The sequence below is a fragment of the Cricetulus griseus genome, chromosome 2, assembly GCF_003668045.3.
Source record: "Cricetulus griseus strain 17A/GY chromosome 2, alternate assembly CriGri-PICRH-1.0, whole genome shotgun sequence".
NCBI lineage: Eukaryota > Metazoa > Chordata > Mammalia > Rodentia > Cricetidae > Cricetulus > Cricetulus griseus.
Window position 1 is genome coordinate 202479645 of NC_048595.1, and position 14919 is coordinate 202494563.

Here is a 14919-nt window from a genome sequence, read left to right on the forward strand (position 1 = left end):
CTGCCCCTGCCTCCCAAGTGCTGGGATTAAAGGTGTGTGCCACCACCATCCTGCCCCACTTTAATTATTATTAGCATTATACACTCTGCTTATTTATCTGTAAAATCAGAATCATGGTTAGAACTGATTCAACTGTGGCTTGCAGATGCCATGAAAAATCCTTCCCACTAGTCTGACATTTTGACTAAAGGCACAAGTGAGTGTCCCAGGCTCTTCAGAGCTAAAGGATGGATTCAAGTGCAGCTGGAGGAACTCAGGTCAAATCTCAGGAAAAATGCCCTGAAAGAGAGACATGGGGAAAAGGCTGCAGGCCCATGGGTTTATAGGATTCACTTCTCTTCAGATTTCTGTCCAGAGTGGATTAATCTTTATCCCCTACTTCCTGGAGTAGTGCCTCAGTGGCCCTAGGTAATCAGCACTAGGGCACTTGAACAATAATACACTAGGGTGTCTGAAGAAAGTGGAGGTCTCCCTACCCCTAGGCAAGCCTGTGGCCCCGAGGGAGGCTCCTTAGAGGCCTTTGATTTCCTGCGAAGCCAAACTCCAGGGAGATTTGGTTTGTATGGAGAAGACCAGATCAGAAGATGACTGGCCTGTAACAAACACACAAACACGCTGACCTTCAACTCCAGGGACAACAAAGTCTGTCTCCAGCCTAGAGATTCTGTTCTTTTCTGTGCCTGGGCTCCCCAACTCCAGTCCTCTCCTCCTCTCCACAAAGACAACCTGGAGGTGCTAAAAGCCTAAAGGCTGGGCCTTTCTTTTAGGCTGTGTAACCTGACACAACCATCTTACCCTTGCTAGGCCCATAAATCAACACTACACAGGCCGTTATATTGGGAAGGAGGAATTCACGAGTCAGATGTTGTGTTTTGTTTTGTGTGTGTGTGTGTGTGTGTGTGTGTGTGTGTGTGTGTGTGTGTGTGTGTGTGTGTTTACTGGAGAGGGAGCTTGATGAGAAAACCTGAAAAGGACAACTGGGAAAAAATATTGGGTGTGACACAAAAAGGTTATTGGGAAGCCTCCCCCTTGTGGACTTCCTTTCTTGGCAGCTGCTGCCCAGTTGTGTCAGGAATGTGCCACACCCAGAGACCTGCTGAGCAGCCCCAGCCTTGGTCCGATCCTGGATCCTATCGGATTCCAGTAAATTCAAACAAGGTTGGGACTGTGTCAGATCTGGGAGAGAAAGTTCCCGTCTCCACTCCTCATGATGAAGAGCGTAGTGGGCAGGGTATGACAATAGCAACGCAGCAGATTAATCTGGAAGTATTTCTGAAGAAAATTGAGATATTCCACTTCCCTGAGAAGTCCTGGGGTTTGCTTTTGGCAAAGGGTCAGAAGTTACATGGCCCCAAACTGGGTGGGAACCTGCCTTGGCCATGACATCCCCACAGAGACCTGCCTCACAAACAGAGATCAGCTTCCGCGAAGCCCATGGAGCCCCACGCAAGTTGGAGCCAGTTTCCGCTCAGGTTTCCGTCTGTCTGACAGAAGAAGACTACTTCCAGAGGTTAAACAGTCTGCCCTGCTCACCGGCATACTGACAGGCTGAGATGAGACAGTTTAGACGCCTCTGGGGTGACTCAAGAGCACCCCCTAGTGTTTAGCTTACCGGAAGGCAACTAGAGGTGGCCAAGGAAGGAGTCTAGCTGTAGTGCCGACATTCTGCCACTGCAGGAAGCCCTGCCGACCATGGAGACCCTGGCTCCAGAGCCTCTCCAAACACTACCAGAACTGACTGCCCTAGGAGGTATATGAACCTAACAGGAGGCTAACCTGTCACCCCAGGTCCTCCAGTGTGGCCTCCAGACATAGGCAAAGAGCTCTGAAGAGAGTTGTCACCAGCTTCAGAAGAAAAAGTATGTACGGACAATGTTGCAAGACTAAACTTTGCTGAGCCCCAAAGAAGAGAAGCTGAGATACTCGGTCAGTCACCTCTGGGCTCTGACTCTGGGCTTTGTGGAATCCAGGAAGGGACATCCTAATGCTCCCCGCAGCTCCCCAGGGGCCAGCGAGACAGGTCCACATTTACCACTGGCCGGCAATAGCTATTTCCAGAAGTGGCAGCTCCTAATGTTCAAACACAGGAGAGGCCCACAAATACTGCGTTCTTTAGTTCTTACATTCCACAATATTACAGGATTCTGCAGGGCTGCTTTCTCTCCAGGACATCTACCCCTCACCCCCATTCCTAGTTCTTCATTCTGATTTAAATTCATTTTGTATATTGTAAATAATGGCAGCTTGGAGGGAGGTTCTTCTCTCCAACATGCTCCAAGATCAGGAAGGGAGGGGGAAAGAGGAGAAAGACGGTGAGGAACTAGTCAGAGGAAGAATCAGGAACAGAGGGGGAAACCCCAAGTGAATGTCTAAGAGAGGCCCTCCGACAGCTTCAGCATCGTCACTGGTCCTTCTCCCACTCGGTACTTTACAGCTGCTGTGAGTGCTCACACTGAACGTAGGCCTGGGCGTCCGTACACACATCACTCAGATTGTGGAGAAGGCCTGGCGAATGTGAAGTTGGAGGGGGCAGCTCTCCCCACTGGACTCAATCCCTATATGCAAAGTGATCTCCTCCTCCCCTCCCCTCACCTCTGTCCCTAGGCTTCTAGAGCTCCATCTTTATATTTTCCAAACAGCTCCTTCCCCAGTGATGGAACAGGGCAAGTAGACCTGATAGGACGCCGGCAATGGAGTGAAGTAGAAGACCCCCTTCCCCCCTCAGAGCATTGCACCAGCAAATGGCTCCCCCTTGCTGCCACCTCCCGACACTAAGCAATGGGCACAGGGGACAAGTCTATTCTACAGAGTGGGAGCTGGATTGGTGATTGGGGGAAGGGAGGCCTTAAGCTTTGGCATTCCCATGGAAGCCAATGCTCTCTGCCCCCACATCAAGAAACAAAAGGAAAAGCCCTCCCAGACAATTCTTACAGCTACATTGCAGTCCACAATGCCCCAAGTTTATGAAATCCTTGCCCAGGCTGCCCCTAGCTCTGTCCTCCCAAGGTAGCCCATATTTTTCAGGTCGTGGGAAATGTCTCTAGGATATATTACCCTGAAAGACAGATCCGCTCTTGGAATGCAAGGAGACAGTGATGAATTTGCCCACACACTGGCAACCTACTTCCATTAACTCTTATGTCCAAATAATTCCTGTAAATCACCAAGGATGAAGCTGGGAGGGAAAGCAAGTTTCTGACATCAATCTCCAGCAGGGATTGCTCCTTTGAACCCGTTTTCCAGGCCCGCTCACAACCTCAGGCTTCAGCAGAAAGCAGGTCTCATCCCATCTACTGCCCATGTCCCCTAACCTGAACAACACAGACATGAGGTCAGCCACCCTGTTCTAGAGGACTCAGAGCTCTGGCTGCTCCTCCGTGGGGTGGGGCTGTCTTCTGGGAGCATCTCCACATCCCTGGCAGCCAAGACAAGAGGACTCAGGGACCCAGGGACAGGCAAGAGAAAGATAACTGAGTTCTGTATCCAGTTGGCTTACTCATTCCTTCTCAAGTGACTCTAGCAATTGCCTTTTTCTTTCAGTATCTGAGCTTAAATCCAGGACTTTGGGCATGCTAAGTGATCTACCACTGAGCTATATCCCCAGTTCCTCACCTTTAAAAAACCAAAGAAACAAAACAGCATTTATTTGTCTTAAGACCATGTCTCATTAGATGGGTGAGTCTGGCCTCAAACTCTGGGTCCTCTTATCTCAGGCTCCCAAATGATAGGAGGACAGGCGTACACCTCCACTCTGTGCTGCTGCCCTCTCGGAATTTCAGAAGGGCTGGCTGTATTAGAGCCACCAGTTAAAAAGGTACAGATCAGGGTCATACATGGGTCTCCCCCTCCAAAGTCTGATTTTTGGTTGATCACATCCTAGGAGGGAAGGGAGCCAGGAGCAGGTGGCATTTCAGTTTCTAAGTGTGCCCACCTGCCTGCCTTAGCTCTAAGCCACAGGCTCATCAACTCACACTTATGGTTGCAACCTGTGCCCTGCTCACGTGGCCTTCCACCAAGCTAGCCTCTAGCTGGGAGGCTTATACATCTTGGGATGGGCCAGGTGGGACCTGGAAGCAGAAAGGGGAAGATCTGGTATTTCTGTAGGGCCTGGGAAGAAAGCTGGACAGATGGGTCTGAACTGGCTGAGCCAGAAGGCTGGTTAGTAGGGAAAGCATAAGGCATAATGTGGCCTGCCTTTGCCCAGTTGGCCATCTGAGTACTTCTGTCTTCTCCCATTCTTCCAATCACGCCCTAAATTGCCTGCTTCAGATGTGATCCTGTCCAAATGAAGAGACTGGCACGCAGAGAGATGCTGTGGGCTCATTACTTCCCAGTTGCCTTCTAGCAGCAGCAGGCTGGGGAGCTGGCTGCCCAGACCACAACAGGAACAGTTTGTGATGTTCTGTTCCAGCAGATTGGAGAGGATTCCCTGTGGCTCAGACCTCACTATGTATGAGTAGCCAGGATGAGAAAGGCAGAAAGGAGGAAGGCCCTGAGCTCTTGGCCAACCAGCCAGCTTGTTTGTAGCCTGGAAAACTGGTGTCCATATGGACTCTCCCTGCCTAGGAGGAGAAAAGTCAGCATTGTTCAGCTCTGTGATTCTAATAGCAGTCAGATTCTGTCTCTTTTGGGTCCTAAGGTTCCCCCAAACGAGGAAAGGATAAGCAGGAGCTAATCTCTGGCACTTGTTGATCCCTTCTCTCTTAGCAGGGGAAGCACACCCCTTCCTCTCTCAAGTGTTTGGTGAGTAGGGATGGGGACACAGTGTCATTTCTTTCCAGCATGTTGTATATTTGTGGGGTTTGGAGTTATCTAGTGGGACAATCTTGGTCATTTCAGGCTATTAAAACAAACCAGTTGACTTAAAAACAACAGAAATTAATTTCATTGTGATGATATATTGTTTATGATCTAATAAAGCCACTGAAGACTAGAGAAGCAATGCAGCCAAGCTACCAGAGAGCTCTTACCACTACTAGGGTTGGGGCGATCCTGACCTCAATGTGGCTGGAGAGTAACTGCCCAAGACTAAATACTGAATGCCCTGCTCCTATCTTATATATCTCTCTAGTGCTGGGATTAAAGGCATGAGCTCTGTTTTTCTTTTAGACTGACTCACTCTCATGTAGCTCTCAGTGGCCTTGAACTCACAGAGATCCATCTGCCTCTGTCTCCTGAGCCCTGGGATTAAAGGTGAGTGCCACTACTGCCCAGTTTCTATGGCTGTGGCTAGCTTTGCATTCTGATCGTCAGTGGCTTTATTAGATCATAAACAATACATCATATTTCTCAATGTTTTGGAGGCTGAAAGTCTAAGGTGAGAACACCAACATGCTTAACCCACTTCTGGATGGCCAATGCATCCCAAATAGAGAAGAAGCAAACTACCACAATCATATGAGGTTCCACCCTTATATGCCATCTAAACTTCGTTATCCCCCAAAGGCCTGCTAAATGAAATGTATAGGAGGCCACAGGTCCGGACTGACCTCCTACACTAGGCTCAACTGGACAAACCAAAATGGAGCCACTTATGCTGCAGCTCTGTATTGCCAAGCCAAAACTGAGTTGTGTACCAGACCTTCAAAGAAACAAAGAAATTGAGAGACAGTAGCCAAGTCCTCAAGCAAGCCAGGTAAAAATAATTAAAAAGAAAAATAAAAAACCTCACATAGCCTGGGCTGGCTTTGAACTCACTATGCAGAAGAAGCTGTACTTAAATTTCTTATACTCCTGCCTCCACCTCCCAAGTGCTAGGATTATAGGTGTGTGCCACTACACTTGGTTTTACACGGTGCTAGGGACAAACCCAGGGTTTTGTGCATGCCAGGCAAGCATTCCACCAACTAAGCTACATCTTCACCCTAAAATTTTGGACCTCGAAGAGGGAAGTATGGGGAGTCTTCCCTCCTCACTGCAGTTATCGAGGTAAAGTGATGCTGGGTGGGCACAGAGGGACAAGAAGTCAGAAACACACCCCATGGGGAGGGAGCCTTCTCTTCTTCCTTCTCTTTCTTTTTTAACATAGGGTCCCTTATCCCACGCTGGTCTCACACTTACGTGGCTACATAAAACCACTCCTGCATTTTTACGCAGTGCCAGGGATTGAACCGAGGGCTTTTCACATGTACTTTACCAACTAAAGTATGTTCATGGCCTCAGGCCACTGTTTTCTTTTTGTTGTTGTTTTGTTTTTTGAGACACGGTTTCTCTGTAGCTTTGGAGCCTGTCCTGGAACTCGCTCTGTAGACCAGGCTGGCTTCGAACTCACAGAGATCTGCCTACCTCTGTCTCCTGAGTGCTGAGATTAAAGGCGTGCGCCACCTCTGCAACAAATTAGAAACAACACTAAGATGGGGTATGTGTGGGGTGGGGACAGTGTCTTGTTACTTGGACAAGATGAACAGGAAACCTATGCTGGCACTACTCCCAAATAGGAAGTGGAGGACAGGTTATCATTGGATGAACTACAGAGCAGGGACGAGTCATTATCAGGCCACCTCTGAGTCCACCTGGTACTGGACCTTTGTCTAGACATTTTCTCCCCAGCTGAGACTGAGCAGCTGGTGTAGATATAACCTCACTCTTTGACAGTGCTGCCACCAAGGAGTCTGATTAGGAGAGCCCCATGTGGGGCTGCTAATGGGTTGGGGACATTAAGCTTAAATGGTTTCCTGGACATCAGCTTGAGCACAGCTCAGGAAGAAACAAAAAAAAATTTAAGATTTATTCATTTATTATGAATTCAGCGTTCTGTCTGAATGCATGCCTGCACAACAGGAGAGGGCAACAGATCTCATTACAGACGGTTGTGAGCCACCATGTATTTGCTGGGAATTGAACTCAGGTCTTCTGGAAGAGCAGGCAGTGTTTTTAACCTCTGAGCCATCTCTCCAGCCCCCAGACACAAATATTTTAACCTCAAAGAATGGAAAAGTAGGGACCATCTCTCTGCTTATTCTGCATCCATTATCTCCTATCCTCCACCTGCAACAGTTGATGCTAATTCCCAAGTCCAAGAACTCACTGCCCAGGGCGGATGTGGTAAGAATGAGGGTGAGGTGGGGCAGGTGTCTTGACCAACAACTCTTACAGTCAGAAAGTCATTGACATTTAATATGAATGTCTCTGTGATAACCTAAGCCCACCTCCCTTTAATTGGAGAATGGAGTGAAAGGACTTAGGATCAGGAACATTGGGTCAGGTCTCCTTTAAACCCAAATTATTTGCTCCAGGCCAGCAAATGAGACCAACAGTGTCCACACCAGCTGGGAACTCTCTAAATATGTACATTTGCAGGTCCTATTTAGATCTATTGATCAGAAAGTCTAGGTGTGGCAACAGGTAATACACATTCTCAAGTTTCCCAAGTATTGTCTATGTACTATATATTTTCATTCATTCATTCATTCATTCATTCATTCATTCATTGTGTAGGTGAGGATGTGCTACAGCATGCACTTTAAAGTTTCAGAACTATTGCCCAGCGGTAGTGGTGCAAGCCTTTAACCCCAGCACTCAGAAGGCAGGCAGATCTCTGAGTTTAAGACCAACCTGATCTACAGAGTTCCAGGATAGCCAGAGCTACACAGAGAAACCTTGTCTTGAAAACAACAACAGCAAAAAAAAAAAAACTAAAATAAAATAAAGTTTCAGAACTATTGCTTAAGCTGGTGAGATAGTAGCTCCGTCAGGACAGACACTTATCACCAAGTCCGATGGCCTAAATTCCATTCCTGGGACCCAAATGTGGTAGAAGGAGAGCACAGCAAGTTGTCCTCTAACCTCTACATGTGTGTATACACACACACACACACACACACACAGAGAGAGAGAGAGAGAGAGAGAGAGAGAGAGAGAGAGAGAGAGTGTAAACAAATAGGCAAGTATAAAATGAAGCCAATATGTCTTTAAAAGAAGTGTAATAAAAAAATTTAAAGTTATTGTTGCTCTACTTCCCACTCCCTGCCCACAACACTAGCAGAATGTCAAGGGAAGGAAAGCCTAGGAGAGGATGCAACAGGCAGCCTCATTCAAAGAAATGGAGCCTTCTCCGTATGGAAATCCCAAGTCAGTGGAGGCCTTTGACCTTCTGTTGTAAATGTCAGTACAGTGTCTAAGTGACTCTGTGAGGAGCCATCTGGGGAGAACTCCATTTCCAGGGGATTTGACAACCACACCAATGCACATAAAATAAATGTTAAATAAATAATTAACAAAAAGAATGGCCCCCATAGGCTCATATATATGAATGCTTGATCATTAGGGAGTGGCAGTGCTTGACAGGAATTTGACTACAGGCCACTCTGACCACCAGAACTCCAGTTCAGTGAGCTTGGGGCACCCTGCAGAAGAGGGAAAGAAAGGGTTGTAGGATCCAGAGGGGTCAAGGACACCAGGAAAACACAGTTCACAGAATCAACTAAGCAGGGCTCAGAGGGGTTCACAGAGACTGAAGCAGCAGTCACAGAGCTTGCATGAGTCTGCACTAGGTCCTCTGCACATATGTTATTGTTGTGTAGGTTGGTGTTGTTGTGGAACTCCTAACAGTAGGAGTGGGTGTCTCTGACTCCTTTGCCTGCTTCTCCCACTGGGTTGTGTCATTTAGCCTTGATATTAGTGTTTGTGCCTAGTCGGTTTTTTTTTTTTTTTTTTTTTTTTTTTTTTTTTTTTTGAGATAGGGTTTCTCTGTATAGCTTTGGAGCCTATCCTGGCAATCACTCTGGAGACCAGGCTGGTCTCGAACTCACAGAGATCCATCTGCCTCTACCTCCTGAGTGCTGGGATTAAAGGCATGTGCCACCAACACCCAGCTTGTGCCTAGTCTTATTGCATCTTTTTATGCCACATTTGGTTGATATCCCTGGGAAGCCTGCTCTTTTCTTAAGGGAAACAGAAGAGCAGTGGATCTGGGGGAGAGAGGAGATTAGTGGGACTGGGAGGACTGGAGGGAGGAGAGGCTGTAGTCGAAATGTGTTGTATGGGAGAAGAATAAGTTTTTAAAAAAGTAAATAAATAAAAAATAAAAGTATAAGTAAAATTAAAAAAAACAAAAAGGTCACCATGGTCATAGTATCTCTTCAAAGTAATAGAACATTGAACAAGTAGCCTTTTTCAGCCAGGCAATGGTGGCACCACACCTTTAATCCCAGCACTTAGGAGGTAGAGGCAGATGAATCTCCGTGAATTTGAGGCCAGCCTGGTCTACAGAGTATGGTCTAGGGCATCAAGAGCTACACAAAGAAACCCTCCCTTGAAAGAAACAAACAAACAACAAGTAGCCTTTTTCAGGTCATGCTCTCTTTTTTGCCAGGCAGGGTTTCTCTGTGTAACTCTGGCTGTGCTGGAACTCACTCTGTAGGCCAGGCTGGCCTCAAACTCACAGAGATCCGCCTGCCTCTGCTTCCTGAGTGCTGGCCAGGTCATACTCTTTTAAAAGGGGAGTTTGATCTTCACTTTTTCCTTCTTTCCTTTCCTCATACTGAAATCTCACAGAATGGTAGCTACAGCTGGAAGAGCCAACCAACTAAGGCCACAATAGGGAAGTTGTATATTGAAGGCGACATAGATGCAAAGCATGAGGAACCATGGTTCCTGACTTTGTGGGGTCCATGAGCCCTGAACTACTTCTGCATTGGCTCATACCCAAGAAGGAAACAATCTTCTCTCTGGTGAACAACACTATAATGGGGTGGGAGGCCTCTAAATCCCAACCTAATATATGCTTTAACTAATTCAGAGGCCGTTACAGATGCCCAGGCCAGCAATGATGGGAAGTGGTTCTGGTGAAAGTAGTTGTGGAGCCAGAGTTACAGGGAAGAGATTCTGAGGACTGTGTAAGGTGCAGAACTAGCAGCATTGCCTGAGGGACATGAATGCAAGAGGTGGACCAGCAATGAGCCTAGTGGAGCAGACACTTGCTGCCTAGGGAAGACTGAACATATGTGGACTGAGTTATTCACTGGGATTTAGTCGCAGAGCTTGATTTACTCTTTAATTTGTGTGTTTTATTTTGTTGCCAGGAATTGAACCCAGGACTTTCTGCTTACTAAGCCTGTGTTCTACCACTGACCTATCCTCCCAACCCTCATAAGTAGCTTTCAATTATTGAGATAGGATTACTGGAGGAAAGCAAGAATGGATATGAAGAATAGGTATGTGGACAGCCCTGGTAATCCCCTAGGTAGGGAGGAGAAGGGACCAATAGAGAGGACCATAGAGATAGGACAGAGAACGGCAGCACAGAAGCCAAATAAGAGAGGGTTTGCTTTTGTTTTTAGTGTTTTGAGATGGGATCTTGGGGTCTCATTATGTAGCCCTGGCTGAACTCAAACCAGGCTGCTCTAGAACTCACAGAGATCCACCTGCCTGATGGGAGAATGTACTGTGTATGTTTATCTTATTGATTGTTAAATAAAATACTGTTTGGCCAATGAGACATCAAGTTAGACGGGACTAGGAGTCAAAGAAGATTCTGGGAAATGTATTAGAGAAGTGGTGATCCAGGCAGGAAGTGACATAGCAAGGAGATTCATATTTAAGCAAAGGAGAAACAGGAAGGGCCTCTTTCCCCTCCGCTCCTGCTCCAGTGGCACAATGTGATCCACTGGAAAGGAGGGACACCAATAAGGCGTCCGATAAGATAAGTCTTATAACATATATAGATTTAAGATAGTTAAGACTGAGCTAACAGATGAGAATCCTAGTCATTGGCCAAGCAGCTTTGAACCTAATACAAGTTTCTGTGTATTCATTTGGGCCTAACTCAGGCAGGCGGCTGGAGTAAAGCTCACAGGTGGCGGTGGGGCTCAGGCGGCTTTTGGTAGAAAGATTAATCATAACACTTGCCTTTGTCTCCTGAGTGCTGTGATTAAAGGTAAGAAGCACCACACCTGCCTGAAGAGGCAGTTTTGAGATGGGACAAATGGCCATCTAAATACTTCTAGAACAAATGAGGGCTTTAAAAAATGACATGGGGGTGCTGGAGAGATGGCTCAGAGGTTAAGAGTACTGACTGCTCTTCCAGAGGTCCTGAGTTCAATTCCCAGCAACCACATGGTGGCTCAAAATCATCCGTTATGAGATCTTGTGCCCTCCTCTGGTGTGCAGATATACATGGAAGCAGAATGTTGTGTACATAATAAATAAATAAAATCTTTTTTTTAAAATGACATTTGTTGGCCTGTGAGATAGTTCAGTAGGCAAGGGTGCTTGCCATCAAGCCTAACAAGTTGAATTCGACTCCCAGGACCCACAGACTGAATGAGAGAACCAAGTCCCACAAATTATCCTCTGAGCTCCACACTCACATATGTGCACACAAGTAATCAAAACTTTAAATATATCTGAGAATAGCAATATGAACATCACTGATGACACTAACAGCGAAATCCCCATGGAGCAGCAAGGACAAGAGAAAATGAGAAGGGCTGGAAAGATGGGCTGGCAGCTAAGAGATCTGATCCACAAGGATCTGGGTTTCATTCTATCACTCACATGGCCCACAACCACCTGTAACGGCAGTCCCAAGGGAACCACCGCCCTCTCCTGGCCTCTGTGGGTATTGCACACATGTGGTACACAGCCATGCAGCGAAAACGGACAGTGAGGACACAGGAAAGACATAGGAAACTCAATTCTTAGCAGGTAGAAGTCATTAAAGCAATGTGGCCATGCCCGCCGGATGATGTAAGGACCTCCAGCAGGTAAACCCACTCCATGTCCCTTTCACTATGTGTCTAAATGACCTTGCAGTCACTTCCCTCACATTCTCCCTGCCGAGGAGCCTTGGCCTGCCTGCTGCTTTTCCTCTGCCCTACCCACTCCCAAGGCTGCGCTGAAGGATGGCTTTGGCATGCTAGGCATCCTGGCCTGGCTCTTCTGGATCATAATTAGTGTTGCTGCTAACGATGCTTGGCCCCTGTAGAATAGCAACCTGGGAAATTCTGATACTTCCAATTTTCTCCCTCAGTGCTTTCCCAGATACAATTTCCTAGCCAATACCTTGTGCTCCAGCCCTGGGTCCTGGTTGCCTCCTAGCCAGGGAGAATTAAGCCTGGGCTTGGATGGTACTCCAGAGGGCCCAATCAGTTAGCAGAAGACATCTCCTGGCCATTATCATGACATTATCATATTAACACAGACACTGACTTTGGAGCAGGCAGAGGGGTTGTTATGAGGAAGAGAGGGAGGAACCAGGCCAGTTCTACACAGCCCACAATAACGTGACTAGTGGCATGATCAGAAAACTGATGAATGCAGAGACAGATAAGCTTTGAGTTTCCAGTAGAGGTGTGGCTTCATCATCTACTGTCCCCAAATAAGGAGCCTGTATGGTGCTCCAGACTCCAGAGGAGAGCGCCTCAGCAGCCAGAGTCCTGACTCCTGCTCCATGGCCAGGCTCTCTGAAATGAGGCCCAGCTATTCGCCGTCCCAGAAATGTCTAATCCTGGCCACTAGCTGGGAAAAGTCCTCAGTTCAGAGAAGTGTTTTGTTGTATTAGATGTATTTGTTTTAAAATTCATGTGTATGGGTGTCTTGCCTGCCTGTTTATCTATGTACCATATGTATAGGCATTGCCCTGCTGAGGCCTGGAAGGACATTGGTCCTCTGAAACTAGAGTTATAGCATCTGTCAGAGCCTTATGGGTGCTGGGAATCAAACCCAGATCCTCTGGAAAAGCAGCCAATGATCTTAACCACTGAGTCACCTCAATGCATATATATATATATATTATATATATAATATATATATATATATTATATATGACCGGGCTTCTTTGTGTAGCTTTGTAGACCAGGCTGGCCTCTAACTCACAGAGCTCCTCCTGCTTCTGCCTCCTGATCGCTGGGATTAAAGGCGTGCCACCCGGCTTTTTATATATATATATATATATATATATCCCTCAGAGAGGTATCTCCATCTCCCACGTTATCTTATTACTCCAAAGGCTCTCCAGCTCTCCGGAGCATAGGAGTGTGCTTAGAGTCTTAGAAGAAAGGCTAACCTAGTAATTAATAGTGGAGAGGCTGTCAGAACAGGCCTTCCCCTTTTATCCGATTAATGACTACCCTAATTGTCATGATAGAACCTACATCTAGTAACTGATGAAAGCAGATGCAGTGACCCACAGCCAAGCACTGGGCTGAGCTCCTGGAGTTCAGTTGAAGAGAGGAAGGAGGGATCATATGAACAAGTGAGGGTCAAGACCACAATGGCACAGAGACAGCTGACCTGAGCTAGAGGGAGTTCATGGACTATAGACTGACAGCTGGGGAACCTGCATGAAACCAAACTAGACCCTCTAAATGGGATGACAGTTATGTGACTTGATATGTTGTGGAGTGGGGGGCCCTGGCAGTGGCACCAGGACCTTTCCCAGGGGCATGAAATGGTTATTTTGGAGCCCACTCCCTATGGTGGGATGCCTTGTTCATCCTTGATACAGGGGGAAGGGCTTGGTCCTTCCTCAACTTGGTATGCCAAACTTTCTTGACTCACCAAGGAAGGTCTTAGCACCTCTGAGGAGTGAGTGGGTGGGGAATGGGAAGGGTGGAAGGTTGGGGGTGGGAGAAGGGGAGGGAACGGGAACTGGGGTTGGTATATAAAATAAAAAATAATTTTTTAAAATAAAAAAAGATAGCCGGCGTTGATGGCACACACCTTTAATCCCAGCACTCGGGAGGCAGAGGCAGGTGGATCTCTGTGAGTTCGAGATCAGCCTGGTCTCTAGAGAGAGTGCCAGGATAGGCTCCAAAGCTACACAGAGAAACCCTGTCTCAAAAAAACCAAAATAAAATAAAATAAAATAAAAAAGAAACATTTAAAAAAAAAAAAGGCTGAATGTAGGCAGAGTTTTTCGTTGGGACCACCAGCTCCCCAATAGCCACACAGAGACTTATTGTTAATTGTAAATGATTGGCTGATAATTTAGGCTCTCCAAACTTAACCCATAATTCTTATCTACACTCAACCACGTGGTGGTACCTTTTTTTTTTTCAGCATGACATATGCATCTTGCTTCTCCCTGCATCTCACTGGCAACCCCACCCTCTTCTCCCCATGCTTGCTTTCTGTCTGCGAGTCCCACCTAACCTTTTCCTGCCTGGTGATTAACCAGTCAGCTCTTTATTACTCAATGAGAGTAATACATATTCACAGTGTACAAAAAGATTGTTCCAGAGCAGCTGAAACATAGTTTTGGTTAAGAGCCACAAGCCTGACTTAACCTTGCTTTCTGCTAAACATGGAAAACAACAGTTATAAGGCATTTGCTACATGGGTAAAGTCTTAGTTTGTTGGATGCCCAGAATTCACATAAAGCCAAATGCAGTGGCACACACCTGCCATCCAGATGAGGCACAGGCAGGCGAATCCCAGGCAGTGTCAGTGAACTATATATAAGATGCCCTGTCTCAAATAAGGTGAAAGGTGAGTCTGACACACATGATTGTCTTCTGATCTGTACATGTGCACTATAACATAAACACATGCATATGAGCACGTGTGTACATACACTCTTGGGGAATATGATCACTTTGGCCATTTTAAGTGTACAGTTCTGGGGCATTAAGTATACCTACTGCTGCATCCCTGTCATCACCACCAATCTCCATTTTCATCTTCCCCAACTAAAACTCTACACCCATTAAATACAAACCTCTTCTAACCTGGGGTCCTGTGCATTTACTTCTTGTAATCTATATTGTGATACAAGAATTATACCCATTTTTATAGATGTGAACACTGAGGAACAGAGAAGAAAAGTAGTGTTGCTTCTCTCATACCAACAGGAAGAGGCTTTGAATTCTGTTTGATTCCACAGAATTCTACACTGAGCTATCCAAGGAGGGCCATTATCTGGATTGGAGTACCAAGTATTGTCACTGATGACCAGTGACCTTGCACAAGAAGTGACAC